This window comes from Macaca mulatta, chromosome 10 (genome assembly GCF_049350105.2).
Source record: "Macaca mulatta isolate MMU2019108-1 chromosome 10, T2T-MMU8v2.0, whole genome shotgun sequence".
Classification (NCBI taxonomy): Eukaryota; Metazoa; Chordata; class Mammalia; order Primates; family Cercopithecidae; genus Macaca; species Macaca mulatta.
The window spans coordinates 95,936,385-95,951,268 of record NC_133415.1 but is presented as its reverse complement, the minus strand read 5'-3'; the positions used below and the strand labels follow the sequence as shown (position 1 = coordinate 95,951,268).

General features: G+C 43.7%; 1 protein-coding gene across 3 annotated transcripts in view; it reads left to right on the top strand.

The window, feature by feature from the left end:
* PTPRT (protein tyrosine phosphatase receptor type T) overlaps positions 1-14,884 on the top strand; it is a 1,118,573-nt gene that overhangs the window by 92,694 nt on the left and 1,010,995 nt on the right. The gene's annotated exons all lie outside the window — the stretch shown is intronic.

Genomic DNA, 14,884 nt, shown 5'->3' with positions numbered 1-14,884 from the left:
GTGGCCATTAGCTTCACTTTCCTATATCATCATCAACTTTGTTGTTGTGATGGCCACCATTTTGGTGGGGCTTGTGGGGCAGGTACTCACAGTGACTCTGGAAGGTCCATCTGGTTTAACCCATTTTCTGAGTGGGGAAAAAAAGGGTTAGGGAGGTTAGGCGACCTTCCTGAGATTACACTGCCGAGAAATGACAGAGCTGGGATTTGAGCATGAGTTTTTCTGATCCTGTGGCTCAGGCCCCTCGCCACTGTCCAAGTGTTGCATACTTCCACTTCCTGGCTCCCTTACTATGCATTGCTTGGAAACAGGGACTGCCCAGTCCCAAGTGTGGTTGAATTATGCCTTTGCAGAGGCCAATGCTTATCAGCAACTTAAATAAAACTGGTTTGGTCTCGTGTTCCGTGTGCTCCTCTGCAAGTCGATTTATGGTCGCTGAGGCCTTCTGGTTCTCAGAAGCTTTGGCTTTTTAATTTAATCTCCTCCAAACTTACCTCGGGCCTTCATCCTTGCAGTCCTGCCTGTGTGCTGGGCCAGAGGGAGTTGGAACCCACACCATTGGATTTATGCTGTCTGGAAGTGGAGCCTAGGGCCTCCAACCTCCTCAGCTGGCAGCCTGCCACCCGCACCCCAGAGGGATCAGGGGCCTCCTCTGTCCCCACATAAGAACTGTGATGAGCTTCCCTGCTCCCTGCAATGCACTGGATTCCAGCCCTCTCCAGCCAGCCTCTTGGGGGTAGGGGAGGTGAGGGATTGTCTGGCCTTCTCAGTGCATCTGGATCTGGAAGGGCCCTGTTTAGTATTCCGGGCAGGCATGCTGGGCTTCTGGCCTTACACAGGCAGAGCTGTGGATGGGGGGTGGGAGCCTGCTGGGCTGGGGAGCTGGCCAGGAGTGGAGGAAGCCCCTCTGTTGGGAGCCCCAGGGGGAGGAGGGGCCCAGCTGCTGAATGGGGCACAGAGCTCCTGCGTGAGGATTAGGCCTCACTTGCCAGCAGGCTCTTCCCAAAGCCGACTCCCCAAGGATGTTTCTGTGCTATCACTCAGGGGATCACCAGCCCTTCCTCATGTGCTGGGCTCTCTTAAGAAAGGAGCCTGTTAGCCTAGAGGTTCTGATACTGTTAAGGAGAGAAGGCAAATGATCCCATCCCTGCCTGAAGTCAGGTGGTGGGAAGCTTTCAATCTAAAGCACCAAGTAGGGTTGGAGAGAGAGGAAAAGAGGAGGGAGAGGGAGAAAAGGGAAATGGAGAGACACAGAGAGTGAGGGAGCAAGGCGGGGAGAGAGAGTAGAAGAAGGGGAAACAGGGAGAGGCAGAGAAGAGAGCAAGAGAGAGGGGAGACCAGGAGAGAGAGAGAGGGAAAGAGAAGGGAGAGAGGGAGAGAGGAGGTAGGTTGGAGGAGAGAAAAAGGGAGAGGAGAGAGGTGGGGAGAGAGAGGGGGAGAGAGAGAGAGGGAGGGTGGAAAGAGAGAAGGAGAGAGAGATGAGAGAGAGGGGGAGAGAGAGAAGGTGGGTGGGGAAGAGAAACAGGGAGGAGAGAGGTGTGGGAGAGAGAGAAAAAAGAGGGAGAGAGTGGAGAGAGAAGAGAGAGAAGAGAGACGGGAGTGAAAGAGGGAGCGAGAGAAGGTGGGTGGGGGAGACAAAGAGGGGGAGAAGAGAGGTGGGGGAGAGAGGGGAAAAGAGAGAGAGGGAGGGTGGAAAGAGAAGGAGAGAGAGAAGAGAGATGGGAGAGAGAGGGAGAGAGAGAAGGAGGGTGGGGGAGAGAAGGAGGGGGAGGAGAGAGGTGGGGGAGAGAGGAAAAGAGAGGGAGAGGGTGGAGAGAGAAGGAGAGGGAGAAAAGAGCAGAGAGAGAGAGGAAGAAACAGAGAGAGAGGAAGCAGGGAGAGGGGAGAGAGAAAGAGAAGAGAGGTGGGAGATAGGGAGAGAAATCTGTTGGGGAGAGAGAGAGAGAGAGAGAAGAGAGATGAAAAGAGAGGCGAGAACAAGGGAGGAGAAAGGTAGGGTGAGAGATAGTTGGGGGGGGGGGGCTGGGAAAATTTACAGGGTGGGTGGGAGGCCATGCAGACATGTCCAGCCACGTGGGGACTTCTGGTTTGAGTGTCCAGAAACACAAACGTGGGCCCTAGGCCTTGGGTGTGATCACAGTTGCTGAATTCTGATCCCTGTCTGGCCACTAACTCTGAGTCACTTAATCTCCACACTCTTTAGTTCTCAACTGTGAAACTGAAAAATAATAATAATGATTTACCTCTCGGTGCTGGTGGGAGAAATTACTAATGGCAGGTGACAGGGTGAAAGTACAAGGTATCACTGGGTGTGAAACTGCTTGATGACAGGCCACCCTGCAAGTGGCACTCAGGAACCAGAGTCTGGGGTGCACCAACCCAGCTCCCAGATGGAAATGGGCTTTGTCTCTCCCAAGGCAGAGGTGGCTGGTGTGAAAGCTGTCTCCAAGGCTCCCAAATTGGCATGACACTCAATATCCAAAATGCAGAAAGAGCTCCCCAGACACTGGCCCTGCTCTTTTTGGTGGCTGGAGGCCTTTGCACACCCCTGTTTCCCTTGCTGCTCATGCCTTTCCCCCTGAATACCTGATCATCCCTCAAAGTTCAGCTTAAGCATCCCCTTCTAGAAATCTAACCTGCCTCATCTTCTTCCATACTCTGTGTGCAGCCCCTTTCCACAGCCCGTCTGTAATCTTGCATCCATTTGTTAGCACTCATTATGTACGGGACACTGTTCTAAATGCTGGAGATGCAGCCATGTGTGGACAGATGAGGCCCCGTGAAGCTCCCGTAGTCACAGGGAAGCCAAGCAATAAACACCTAAGGTGATAAATAAAGAGAAGAGGCCTGGTGCGGTGGCTCACGCCTGTAATCCCAGCACTTTGGGAGGCTGAGGTGGGCGGATCACCTGAGGTCAGGAATTCGAGACCAGCCTGACCAACATGGAGAAACCTCATCTCTGCTAAAAATACAAAATTAGCCGGGTGTGGTGGCACATGCCTGTAATCCCAGCTACTCGGGAGGCTGAGGCTGGAGAATCACTTGAACCTGGGAGGCAGAGGTTGTGGTGAGCTGAGATCATGCCATTGCACTCCAGCCTGGGCAACAAGAGTGAAACTCTATCTCAAAAAAAAAAAAAAAAAAAAAAAAAGAGGCAGTGGCTCACACCTGTAATCCCAGCACTTTGGGAGGCCGAGGTGGGTGGATCACAAGGTCAAGAGATGGAGATCATCCTGACTAACATGGTGAAACCCTGTCTTTACTAAAAATACAAAAATTAGCTGGGCATGGTGGTGCATGCCTGTAGTCCTAGCTACTTGGGAAACTGAAGCAGGAGAAAGCTTGAACCCAGGAGACGGAGGTTGCAGTGAGCTGAGATCGCACCACTGTACTCCAGCATAGTGACAGAGCAAGACTCCATCTCAAAAAGAGAAGAAAAAAAAAGTAAAGAGAAAAAAGAGAATTGTGGGGAAGTGTCTGAAGGAAAGGAACAGGATAGCGGGAGAGAATGATGGGGACACGGCTCATTTGTAATGGTGGCCTTTGGGGAGGGTTTCCCTGAAGAAGTGGAATTTAGGCTGAATCTTGAAGGATGAGAAGGAGGAAGGCTTGTGGGAACCCCAGAAAACAGCATTCCGGGAAGGGGGAACAGCCAGCACAGGGTCCCAGACATGGAAGAGTAGCTAGGTGTGTTCAGGGACCTGAGAGGAATATTGTCATAGCTGGTACATACTGGGTCGGGGAAAGAGTGGGACAGGGCCATGGTTAGGGGTTTCAATTTCATTCCATAAGTGCAATGGGAAGCCAGTGGAGCACTGGAGCAGGGAAGTGACATGAAGTGATAACTTGCCGAGGATCATTCTGGCTGCTCTTGGAAAATAGATCAGAGGGATCTGGAAGAAATTGGAAGACTGGGCCCAGAATGGACTTAACAGACTGACCTGTTGTGTGTGTGCATGCGTGTGAGCATACACCTGTGCGTTCACAAGGCTTCATGTTGGTAAGTTCTAGACACTGGATTTTCTCAAATTCTTTTCCCTTCTGGGAAAACATTCCTATTTGCAAAAGCTGAACAAGTTATTGGGAGATTTGGAAGAAGGGAGTAGAAACAGTCCAAGGTACACCTGAAACTTTCTTGGATGTTTGGAAGACTTTGAAGATATGCACATTGTGAAGCTGAAGTAAACTTTTGGGTGTTTAACACCTACCTGCCCTGATGCCTGAAAAGAGATTTATGTATTTTATGAGGTGGAAAAAGTACTGAAGTTTAGAGTTCATAAGCACGTAACATAAATGGGACGTCCATCAATCTCTCCTCCTCGATACAGCCCCTGACTTAAGGTTTTCTTTTAATGTTTGTGTTTGTGTAAACGATACTTGCTTGTTATGTAAGATTTGAAAAGTGACCATCTAATAATGAACCTTCCTTGGGATTCTGTCAACCAAGGGCACCCACTATTAGCACTTGGTATCTCTTTTTCTCTATATTTAGTTATTTAAATGTACAGTGTAATTGCATGTGTGTTAAATTGTCTAAGCTTGTCTTCCCACACAACATTATAAAGCATTCACTCATTGTATCAGTCAGTATGGGATAGGTTAGGCAGCAGTAACAAATAATCCCCAGATCTCAGAGCCTTTACACAAGGAAGGTTTTATTTCTCGTCACTCTCATGTCTATTACAATGAACTGGCGCCTCCGCTGTGGGTCCTCTTTACTTGGCAACCCATGAAAATGGAACAACTATTATCTGTTATGTTGCTGGAAAGGAAGAAGAAGGAGGAAAGAAAACTCTGGAGTGTCTTGCATCAAAATTCACATGTTTTAACATGGAAGTGAGATATCACTTTCTCTTCAGTTTATTGGGCAGAACTAGTCACATGGTTGCACCCAACCACACAGGGGCCAAAAAGTGTGATTCCATCTTATGCTTGGGAAGCTGAGAGCCAAAAACATTTAGTGAGCAGTGCTAATGTCTACCTAGTATTTGTGTCTCTCCTTAACACAGTTACCATTACAAAATATTAAATGTATGTGGAAAATACAGTTCTAAATACTACAATGCATATTTCTCATTTTATATCCTGGGACTTTTCTGTATCTGGCATCTGGGAAGCCTCCTGCACAGATATTCTGATGTAATGGACATCTGGAAATGCCAGATCCGTGGGGCAGCCCTTGATCAATGGGGGATGGAAGCCAATGAATACATATTCTCATCTTCCTTCCCCCAGGCAGATAGTTCTCAGAGTGGGATAGAGTCTTGTTTGTCCCCCATGGGGATCCGCTGTGTGCTGCACTCCTGGATTGATTTTTCTTTACTTTGCTGTTCCACTCTTCCCAGTTCACCGTACTGTCACTTGGAATCACTTCCCCAAATACACCACCTTCCCATGTGTCCTTGTTGTATGCTTAGTTTTTTGAGAAAACCCAGGCAAGACAGGCATGGATGTCTCTGTAGCAAGAATCGTACCCCTCAAAAGTCCTAGGAACCATGGTGAGATGAATTTGCTTTCTCGATCACTGCATCAGTTGCTAGACTCAGGGCATGTTATGTTTGATTTTGCTTGCCTCTGACCTTATTGTACAGCTTCTTATTTTCTAATTGTCATTTGTTTTTCTTGTGAGTAGAGGAAGCAGATGTCTTCTTCACTGAATCACGAATATCTCACGGTTGTTCAATTGCACACTTTGTGAAGTGCTCTCCTACCTTCCTCCTGGGCCCACAACCTCACCATCATCTTGGGGCTGCTCTTCTTGCTGTCCTGGAATTCTTCTATTTCTAGAATCCCCTACCTTCTTTTATTCTTGTATTCCTTTTCCTTTTGTCTCAGTCTATTCCTAATTTCATAAAATAATAGATATGTGGAAAACTTTTTTTTTTAAAGGCTGAAAAAAAATCTCTTTTTCATCCTCACACTCTGTGTGTGTGTTTGTGTGTGTGTGTGTGTGTGTGTGTGAGAGAGAGAGAGAGAGAGAGAGAGAGAGAGACTCTAGAAAGCTAGAGTCAAAATAATTTTCTCCTTGACATTTCAAAGTACATCCAGTCGACTTCTAACGTTCAGTATTGCTAATTAGCTCAGTACTTAAAATCCCTGTTCCTTCATGGATTACCTGTTTTGTCTGCATGCCACTTCTCTCAACATACATACACTAGAAGATTTCAGGGTTTGGTTTTTTTTTTTTTTTTTTTTTTTTTGAGATGGAATCTCTGTCACCCAGGCTGGAGTGCAGTGGTGCCATCTCAGCTCACTGCAGCTTCCGCGTTTCAGGTTCAAGTGATTCTCCTGCCTCAGCCTCCCCAGTAGCTGGAACTACAGGTGCCCATCACCACATGGGCTAATTATTTTTGTATTTTTAGTAGAGACGGGGCTTCACCATGTTGGCTAGGGTGGTCTTGAACTCCTGACCTCAAGTGATCTGCCTGCCTTGGCCTCCCAAAGTTCTGGGATTACAGGTGTGAGCCACCATGCCCAGCCAGGATTTTGTTAAAGGTATTTTTCATTTGTCCTGTTTGGCACTTGATGGACACTTAGTATTTTCTTGCTTGCTTCAATTCTGTGGTGTATATATTTTTGGTAATTATTTCCTCCTCTTTATTTTCTCTATTATCTCACTAGAGCATCTAGTAGATGGGTATTTGTTTCATGGTATAGCCTTTCATGTGTCTGTTACTTTGTCTGTGTTTTCTAAATATTTCTCCTTGCTCTATATTCTAGGAAATGGGTTTAATTTTTTATTTCAGCTTTTCTATTGATATTTTTTTCCTTTGGCATTCATTTTAGCAGGCATATTCTTAATTTCTGTAAATTTGTTACCTCTGAGTTTTAATTGCTTCTGAAAAATAGTCACCTATTCTTGTTCTATGTGTGTAAAATCTCCTTCAGTATCTTGGAATATAGTATTAAGGATTCTGTGAAAGTTCTTAAGTTTGTTTCTGGATTCTCTATTTTCCCTGGAGTCAGTTTTATAGGTTCAGCTCTCTTCTTTCTTTGGTATTGTTTGCCTTCACCAGGATTAATGATTTGGTTGTTTATTCATTTTAGGAATGTAGAACTAGGTGGTGGCACAGATTGCTGAGTAGTTTTGTTTGTCCACAGGCAGGTGAGTTGAGTGGCAGATTTCACTTGGACCTTTGTGGAACAAAAGCAGGCAAGCTGTGCTGCTCCTCATGCTAAGCCAAAGAGGAGCATATTTTGGGGGTGATAATCCCCACTCTGGAAATGTAAGCACCTTCTTGGAAGATTGTTAAGGAATCTTAGAGATTATATTTCCTGTTTCAGCCTGGGAAAATGCATTTGCTGCTCTTGGGGGAAGAGGTGAGAGGTGATTGGGAGGCCAGCCCATGGACTCTTCCTGCAGACACTCTTCACCATTGGTGCCCTTCCTCCAACTCCTGGTATCTATATCCACCCATGCTGGTGCTTCCATGATAGGAAACAGCTTCTTCCTCCTCACCATTCCAGCTCCCTCTTCTTCTCCATTTGCCCTAGTTCTGCTACCAGCACCACCTTACCTGGCTTCTGTTTTATCAGTTCACAGTGATTTTATGATATTGTCCCACTTGTAGTTATTTACTGTGATATCCGTGAGTTTTGGGAGGAAGTGGGAGGTGAACACACGTCTTCAGCTGGTCTTCACAAACTGTTCATTGGAATCATGACTTGAAACCTGCAGTTTATATTAGCAATGCCTTGTTGTTGGAAGTTTAATTGTTTTCTGATTTTCTCCTCTCAGACCGTGAGGAGCCTCTGTATGTACGAGTGACTTATTATTATTTCTTTGGGATTGATTGCCAGAAGTTGAATGAGGTTAAATATAATGATAAAGAGAAGAGTTCACACCCTTAGTGTAGCATTTAGTAGCTGGTGGTTTTGAGTAAGTTGTTTAGTATCTCTGAGCTTCAGTTCCTCATTTATTAGTTGGGGATAATAATAGTCTTATTCATAAGATTGGGTGCATGGGTTGAAATCAATAAATAAGTAATGCATATTCTATGGTATTTGGCCTTCAAATAGGATTTCAATTAGTAACAGCCGCTATTATTATTATTATCCATTATTTTATCCTCACAGCAGGGAGGGATTAATAACTCTATTTTATGAGTGAGAAAACCAGACGTAGAGAATTTGTCACTTTCTCCAGCTGTTGCTCCCTTCTACCTGCCTAGCTACTTGCATAGAAGTCAGGATCTAGAATCTAGAATCTCTAGATTCCAGGATTGCTCTAGAATCTGGACAGATTCAGAGTGAGAAGTTATTCCCTGGATGACGAAAGTTCCAGACTTAATTTATTATTCAGAGGTGAACATTTTTCCATGATGGATGTTCTGAAAGTCTCTCAAATCCACTGGTAACAAGCAAGGTGTGCAGACCACAAAAGATGGGCCCGGCAGAGTGTGCTGGAGGATGGGTTGGGCAGAGGGTTTGAGCACATGGGTCATCAAGCTCTGTCTGGGTGACCCTGCTAGGGAATCTCTAGGGCAGTCGAGTCAGAGTTAAAGGGCCGAAAGTGGGAATTTGAATTCAGAACCATCTCGACCCAGAGTCTGTACTTTTCTGATGGCGTTTAGAAGTTGAATCACTCCTAGCAGTGAACTTGGTGTAGCCACGCAGGGCACTCAGTAAATATTTGTACAATGAACAGGTGCAGGAGTGGATTCACGATGATGTTGGAAAGGAAGACTCACTTTTGGAAGCTCAACTTTTGGAATGCTTTCAGAGCCAGTTTTCAACACACACACACCCCAAAGCAAAGCCTAACACAATATAACATTTTGGGGGTCTTTTTTTGAGAAATTTTCTCAGTGAGGTTGTTTTGCTTTTGAACTAAGATGGTATTCACGTTGACTACTGATCCGATTGCAGTTCAGTCAACAATAGGTTTACATTTTTTTAATAGGCACATAATAACGTACATATTTATAGAGCACATAGTGATGTTTCAGTATAATGTTTAGTGGTCAGATCCAGGTAATTAGCATATCCATCATCTCAACTATTGATCATTTCTTTGTGTTGGGAATGTTCTGTATCCTCCTTCTAACTCTTTGAAACTAGAATATTTTATTGTTAAGTACAGCCATCTTACAATAGTATGGAGTAGAACTTATTCCTCTTATCTAGCTGTAATTTTGTATCCTTTAATAAATCTCGCTCCCATCCCTTTTTTCCCTTCCCAGCCTTCATGTCCTCTGTGTTGTGCCCCCACTGAGTACCCTGCCCTGTGCTCGGGCCACAGAGCTCCATGGGCCAGAGTTTGTGTCCTGGAGTAAAAGCGCATGGGTTAGAGCTTTTCTTTTAAAACCATTGCCCTCCCTTTTGAAAGATGAAGATTCGTCCCCCCTTTAATATATGAAGAAGGTATTGGGTGGCTCAGAGGCCCCTGAAAAGAACAATGTGAGCCGGGTACGGTAGCTCACGCCTGTAATCCTAGCACTTTGGGAGGCCGAGGCAGGCAGATCACTTGAGGTCAGGAGTTCGAGACCAACCTGGCCAACATGGCGAAACGCTGTCTCTTCTAAAAATGCAAAAATGAGCTGGGCATGGTGGCACACGCCTGTATTCCCAGCCTCTTGAGAGGCTGATATGGGAGGATCACTTGAACCTGAGAGGTGGAGGTTGCAGTGAGCCAAGATCGCACCACTGCATTCAGTCTGGGTGACCCTGTTTCCAAAAAAAAAAAGGACAATGTGAACAATGATAAAGAACCTGGTGGGTGTGAGGCCACCAGCACCATTTTGAAGTATCAGTTCAATGTTAGTTAACAAACAAAATCAATGCAATGACATGGATAGCTCTTAAAAGATTAAGTGAAAGAAGCCAGACTCAAAAGCTACAGACTGTATGATTCCATTTCTATGACATTCTGGAAAAGAAAAAACTACAGAGACAGAAATTAGATTCATAATTCTGGAAAAGACAAAACTATACGGACAGAAATTAGATTCATGGTTGTCAGAGACTGGGGACATGGGGAGGGGTTCTCTGCAAAAGGGCATGAATTTAGGAAAGTGATGGGAACATTTTATATATTGATTATGGTGGTGCCCACACAATTGTATAAGTTTGTCAAGATTCATAGAACTGTGCATCTATAAAGGGTGAATTTTGCTGTATCCAATAAACCCGGAATAAATTAAAATAAAACCAGTGACATTCCCTAATAGGCACATCTCTTGTACCCAGTTCTGCTGGCATTTACCTACATTTACTATTAGAAGAGCAATTCTTCCCCACCGACCCCCGGTTATAGCAGTAGGATTAGTAAGCTCTAAGCTTGCTAATTTTTATTGAATAACTTTGTATGGATATGACAACACAGAGTCGTCCTTATTCACAGATTTAAAGTGTTTCTAGGCATTTTTGAATCCTCAAAGGAAGATTATGTTCAAAACGGTTTTAAGGTTGAATGTACTTTATTATTTTTTGGTCTTTTGAAAATTAGTAATTCACGCTTGGTGGCTTGGATGACTCCCTATTACTGAGTGCAAATTATTCATCAGGCCAAAGTACACAGTCCCCTCTAGTTAAAGGTTTTGCTTTGGCTCTTGATGTTAAAGTCATTTCTGAAGTAATTCAACACAGTACGTATGATCTTTAGCATAAAACGATGGCATATGATGTGCAGTTAAGTAATTCTTTTGTAAATGTTGCATTCTTAAAAGGATGTAGGGTGGGCTTACATGTGCAGTGTCATGGTGTAGAAGAAACATGACTCTGGTTGGGACTTTTTAGTTTTTTCTTGTTTTGGATTAGTTGAGTGAGGGCACTCTTGCCTCATTCTATTTGGACTTCAGTTGCCTGAGGCATCTATTTACAGCGGGTTGGTTGGCCCTTGTATACCTGTCTAGGCAGAGGTGAGAAGTTTGGTGGTGGCAGAGAATAAAGATCAGGGAAAGAGCATTTGAGAGGGAAAATGAGTGCAGGGAAGGGAAGCTCTTTCCTTGGTCTTGCCCTCTAGATGCTTGTCTTGGGCGATCGTGTAATTCTTCGACCTCAGGTTCCATGTTCAATAACACCCAGAGTTGGTAAGTGACTGTTTCCTTGAAATGTCTTTCGTCTTTCAGCTGTGGGGGGTGGGGAAGACAACTCTTTTCCAAATTCCTACAGGCCCTTCTGTGTGTTTGCCCCTTAGGATCCTTAGTGCTCTGTACTTTGGGTAGAGTGTTTGTTCTTAGATTGTAAACTCAAGGGGACACAGCAAGATGCCTGATATGGTTTGGCTGTATCCCCACCCAAATCTCATCTTGAACTGTAGCTCCCGTAATTCTCACATGTCATGGAAGGACGCGGTGGAATGTAATTGAATCATGGAGGAGGGTTTTTCCTGTGCTGTTCCTGTGATGGTGAATAAGTCTCGTGGGAACTGATGGTTTTATAAAAGGGGAGTTCCCCTGCACATGCTCTCTTGCCTGCCAGCATGTAAGATGTGACTTTTCCTCATTCACCTTCTGCCATGGCTGTGAGACCTCCCAAGCCAGGTGGAACTGTGAGTCAATTAAACCTCTTTCCTTTATAAATTACCCAGTCTTGGGCATGTCTTTGTTAGGAGCTGAGAACAGACTAATACAATGCCTTACACATAGTTGGGGCTCAGATAATACTTGTTGAATGAATGTAGTTCAGCAAGATTCCCAGATTATATGCTAATAGAGTAGCATGTAAACAGTTTTGTGTAATGGGTTGGCTTTGTCATCCCTAGCCAAACACAAAACTGCTTGAATGTCATACACTTTGTAGAGTTTGGTGTAGGAGCCAAGGATGGTTGTAAAGGAATGAGATGTTTCTGGATAGCCTTGATGCTGGTCCAGGAAGCACTGTGGGAGGAATGTGGTGACAGCTGTACATCCATGCCTCCTGCCTGCTTTGAGGAAGGGCCCTGGAAGCGCTGCAGTTCTTCTCTGGAGTTTAATAAAACCAACAGTTACCCTGCAAGTCAATCTGGAGGCAAGTAATTTGTTCAGTAATTCAACAAAGCATATAAGATCTTTAGCAGAAGGGAACCTCTGGTACCTAATCGTCACTATTGGGAAATGTGAAGGTAGTTAAAGTAAGATTATATTAGCTGTAAAACACCTCATGGTATGTTATTACTTTATTAAAATGAATTTGTTTATAAAAGCAAATACCTGTTGCTTATCAAAGAGAAAAATACAGAAAGGTAGAAAGAAGAAACGCCCATAATCCTGTCATCCAGAGACAGCCATATTTAATATTTTGTTGTATTTCCTTCTAATATTTTTGTTCTTTTTTCTACCTTAAGATAGGGTATATACATAAATTTCATATACTTATCTACATGCTTATTTTTTTCTGATTATAAAAATAGTAAGTGTACCTAGTAGAATGGATGTAATAACAAGAACAACAATAACAAATGATGGTTAAAAGCATGTAATGGCAAATGATATGGTTTGACTCTGTGTCCCCTCCAAATCTCGTTTGGAATTGTAATCCCCACATGTTGAGGGAGGGACCTGGTGGCCCGTGATTGGATCATGGGGATGGTTTCCCCCATGCTGTTCTCATGATGGTGAGTGAGTTCTCACAAGATCTGATGCTTTAAAAGTGTTTGGCAGTTTCCCCATTGCTTGCTCTCTCTCCTACCATCATGTGAAGAAGGTTCTTGCTTCTCCTTTGCTTTCTGCCATGATTGTACGTTTCCTGAGCCCTTCCCATCTATGCAGAACTGTGAGTCAATTAAACCCCTTTCCTTTATAAATTACCCCATCTCAAGTATGTCTTCATAGCAATGCAAAAATGGACTAATACAGCAAAGATATGGAGAAATTGGAACTCTCATACAGGGCTGGTGAGGATGTACAATGGCATGGCCACATTGGAAAAACAGTTTGGCAGTTTCTTAGAAGAGTTAAATATAAATTTACCATATTACTCAACAATTTTACTCCTGGGCATCTACCCAAGAGTAATGAAAACCTATGTCCACAGGAAGACGCAGGTACACAACAGTGGAAACAATTCAAATATATATCAGCTGGAAAATGAATAAGCGAAACATAGCACATCATTCCAATGCAATACAATTCAGTAAGGAAATGAAATGGATAGTGACACACGTAGCGACATGTATGAACCTCAGAAACATTATGCTAAGTGAAATAAGTCAGAAAAGACCACATCTTGTATGTTTCCACGTATAGGTCATTTCCAGAAAAGGTGAATCCATAGAAACAGAAGGTAGATTACTGATTGCCTAGGGTAGGGGTGGGAACAGAGATGACTGTGAAGAGGCATGAAGGATCTTTTTGGGGTGATGGAGATATTCTAAAAACTGTATTGTGGTGATGGTGTGATTGTTGTACAGCTCTGTAAATAATAATCGTTAAATTATACATTTAAGGCCGGGTGCGGATGGCTCATGCCTGTAATCTCAGCACTTTGGGAGGCCAAGATGGCCTGCCCAACATGGTGAAACCCCATCTCTACTAAAAATACAAAAATGAGTGAGGAATGGTGGTGCATGCCTATAATCCCAGTTACTTGGGAGACTGAGGCAGGAGAATCACTTGAACCCAGGAGGCGGAGGTTGCAGTGAGCTGAGATTGCGACACTGCACTACAGCCTGGGCCACAGAGTGAGACCCTGTCTCAAAAAAAAAAATTATACATTTGAAGTGGGTGAATCTTATGGTATATAAATTACACCTCCAAAAGGCATTCAAAATAATAGCATTCATAGAATCACTATTCTAAATAACTCACAATGGGCAATAAACAAAAAATAATAAGAAATGAGGATAATTTGTCACTGAAACACCAGAGGTTCAGTCTAGCTCCTACTGCTCGCTGCACAGAAAGCCCACCAGCGAGACAACAAGTAATGGCAGGGAAGAAGGCTTTATTCGAGCGCTGCAGCTGAGGAGATGGGAGATCAGTCTCAGATCCATCTCCCTGACCGACTAAAATTAGGTGTTCATATAGCAGGAAAGAAATCTGACTATGTGTGGAAAAATAGGAATTAGGGAAGGGTGAAGAAGAAGAGCTGGTCAGCAGGAAGCAGGTGGTCGGTTAGGCCATTGTGATGAGTGAGGGGTCTGGCATCTCATTGTCCAGATGTTATCTGATAAGTTTCAGCTCCTTGATACTATCTGGGAGGCCTGATAGGTGGTTCCTGAGAGAGGAACTCAGATTAGACAAATGTAACTTTGTTAATTTCAAGACTTGGGGGGTCCATTTCTATGTTTGTTCAAAAAAAACCCATAAGCATTAGTTTCATGGCACAATTGGGCTGGTTTTAAATTCTGGTTTGAATCAGCATGATAAACAAAGCATCGTCTGCTGGTCTCTTCCTCTGCTCAGGGTTCTGGAGATGTCCGAAAAAACCGGGGGAGGGAGTGACCCACAGCCAACCTGGAACTAAATTTCCAGACAATGCCGACGTGAGAAATGAAGTTTGTGTGTGTGAGTGTGTATAAAAGATCACAGGTAGAGGAAAGCAGTCCAAGAGTTGTGTCTTGCTGTGGGGAGGATATAGTCACGAATAGTCTTTGGATATTAAAGGAATAAACAAGTATAAACATAGGCCTTACTTAAGCTCAGGGCAACCATGGAAATCATAAAAATATAATTTGTTAAGCTAAAACTAAGAAAATAATATATTCAGTGAGAGATCAGAAAGTAAAAGGAAAAAAGCATAGTAAATAGAAAACACAAAATAGGGTGAGGAAATTAAACCTGCAGTATCAGTAGTTATAGAATAAATGGTCAATCTCACTGATTAAGATACATATACTCTTAGATTGCGTTACAGAAAAGATCAGACAATATGTGATTTTAAGACAGTCGCATAAACAAAAACACAGGTTGAAAATAAAGGGATAAAATGGTATTCTAGGAAAATAACCACAATAACACCAGGC